Genomic DNA, 3023 nt, shown 5'->3' on the forward strand with positions numbered 1-3023 from the left:
ACGCGTCACTCCGAAAAGTTCTTCTTCAACGCGAGTTTACTTCTTCTTAGTCAGTTTTATTCCGGCGTTGTGAGTCAACTGGACGATGATTCAATTAACTAAATAAACGTAACCTCTCACGAGCGTGTTTGAGATTTAAGAGAAAAAACATACGGTCGAAATGTTTTATAAATTAATTCTTTTGAAAGCGCAACGCGTCAAAAGGAAGTGCGTTTTTCCGTTTATTTTTGCGTTTGGTACGGGTTCTTCTTAAAATTGTTAGTTAGACTGTCTTATCTCGAAGGGATTTTGGTTTTCAATTAGTCCATGTGATATCTTTTATTTGTGGCAAGAGTATCTGAAATCATTCAAATTTACGCGTATGATTAATTAATAGGATATACGACAGTGGCTGATGTTTTCAAGCTTGTCCGAATGATATCACATTTGTAATAAGCTATTGGTAGGTGAAATTAAAAATTAGTTGACATTTTAATTGTATACGCTTATGTCGTTTTTTTTGCAAATATTCTTTGTATAACAATGAAAAACCATAATTGATCGCGGATGGCGAATAAATTTATATGGTTCGAGATATACCGATTTTTTTTTATTTTTGGTATCTATAGAAGTGATATAAAATATATTACGACCTAAATTGTCATATTTTTCAGTCGAAATTTTATTGTTACTTCCATGACTAACGCTAATTGCTTTGCATTTTTGAACCAAGTAAGAAAAATAAATATTTTTATTTGAAATAAATTAAAATAGTTATAACCGAGCCAAATTTGAAAATATCTGTTCACTCCACGTGAAATTTGTAACTTTTGTGGGTGGTCCCCGTTTTGGCGTTTGAGAGAGAGCCAAAACTACCTGTCAAAGAAATGGGAAACTGAGGGATCAGTAGGTCAGAACGTTCTATGTAATTACTAAGCGATAGTGGGAAACAAAACGGTTCCGTAGGATACACGTAGGATTTTATTTTTGATACGAACTTGAAGAAATAAGAATGACAGATGAGAGGATAAGCTTATTGAGTTTCGCGATTTCAAATCAAATAATTCGCAAATACGCGAAAGGTGATTTGCTTTCAAACAAATCTTCGAGCTAAGCCTCGATTAGTTTTTGTCTTACTAAGGATTTTGGAGCAAAAGTCAAACGCGTCAAATCGATCGATCGAAAGACCCGTCAACGTAGTTTATTTTAAAGTTTAAATGTTTTTAAGGCGAGGAAAGAGTTGGTATTGTCAAATATAAATTGAATTTGCCTTAAGCGTGTCAAAGTCACGACATTGTATTGTGTAAGTTTAAAACAAAATGAAAAGGGTATTTTTTTGGAAGAAAAGAAAGAAAGTAAACTGGTGACTTCGATGTTGGAGATTAAATTTGAGACTTATGTGATAAAATTAATATATATTTTTAATTTATAGAAAAATGCCGCTTTTAAAAAACCATTTAAGGCACTTTTATATTACGATGATTTAAATTTGTTATTTCGGTAATGAATTTCGTACACTGGAAATAAATAAATTCTTAAGATTAAATCAGCCTCAAGTACGGAGAGAGTAAAATCGGTCTTTCTAATCAAAAGTATGAACTGGGCTTTGGTGTGGTTTTACTTTAATAGTTTCCAATTTATTTTATTTTAAGATGAAAAAATATTAATTATAAATCCGGGTAAATATTTGGGGAGGAAAATTCCAAATATAAATGAATTTTGTACTAAACGAATTTCAATCAATACAGAAATTAATTTCGTTCGAAAAGAAGTTTTATGAATTGGACCTTTTCTTGACAACTTGTTATAACACGATACAATTGGAAAAATAGAATAGGATGATAAATCTTGGGTCAAGTGTATTTTGTTTCGTCTTGAAGACTGAAATAATGGAAGGGATTGTGTTGGCAGATAAGGATAATTATTTATTGAGAGAGATTGCCAAGAACGAAGCCAGTGCTCCCTAAATTTGCCATTTGTATTCAATTAAGAGCGAAACAATGGCAGTGACGATTGTTGCTACTGAAGTACCTATTCTTCCAACATTATTGATAAGAAGCCACTCTACAGACGCTCGCGTCCTCAGTTTTGCTCGAGAAGCCACGAATAGAACATCTCTTCGACGAGAATGAACTAGAATCAAAGCAGTATCAAAATGCAATATGCTTAAACGAGTTTTCGATTAAGTGGATAAATTGAAAGGTTTTGTTTTTCAAATGCAGAAAGAATGACCGCGGCTAACGATTGAGAGTTAGCTATTATTTATTTCATTTAAATGTGTTTAAATGTTACTCTTTTTCTTGTACGAATCTCTAAATCCGCTAAATCTATAGGTAAACATTTTTTTTAAAGAAATCCATAATTTGGGATTTTCAATTCCGCAGACTTTATGGAAAATGCATTTAGCTGAAATAATAACTAAGTTTCTGAGAAGCAGTCATCCGAACTAATTGACAATTTATATTTTACAATATCTGTTAATCAAAATATGAATTCTTGGAATGAGATTCTTTCTCAGCTGACAATACGAATTGACAGTATTTTAATTTCCTTCTTACAATCTTATCTCGCGAAAACAATAGATTGATAATCGCTTACGAAGAAATGATAAACGAATGAGTACTTATCGAATTTCTTTATCTTAATTCGACTTAAGAGTGTTCCAATAGAACAGTATTGTTATTCAATTTGATATTTAAAAGATGTCGAACAACTTACAGTTTTCGATCGAAAATTGGCTCATGTTTTCGGGCGATAGACGATCATCCCCGAAAATAAGTCAAATATCCGAAATTGGTTCGTAATTTGCAAAATAGCAACCGGTTTTGTAAGTTATCAGCTGAAAATTGAAAAACAATTTTCGTGTTTACAACTGAAAACCTTGTACGCGTTACCACAGGGTATTTTCGTATTTTTTCGCCAGTGCGTTTTCGTAGCTATAGTTAATTAAAAAGACGAGCCCATTTCACGTTTTAACTGCAGTTAACTGTAAAATGTAAATGGGGTTATTTTATGATTCGTCTCATAAAATAAGCCGATTTACA

The sequence above is a fragment of the Leiobunum rupestre genome, chromosome 4, assembly GCF_980474605.1.
Source record: "Leiobunum rupestre chromosome 4, qqLeiRupe1.1.hap1, whole genome shotgun sequence".
NCBI classification, from domain to species: Eukaryota; Metazoa; Arthropoda; class Arachnida; order Opiliones; family Sclerosomatidae; genus Leiobunum; species Leiobunum rupestre.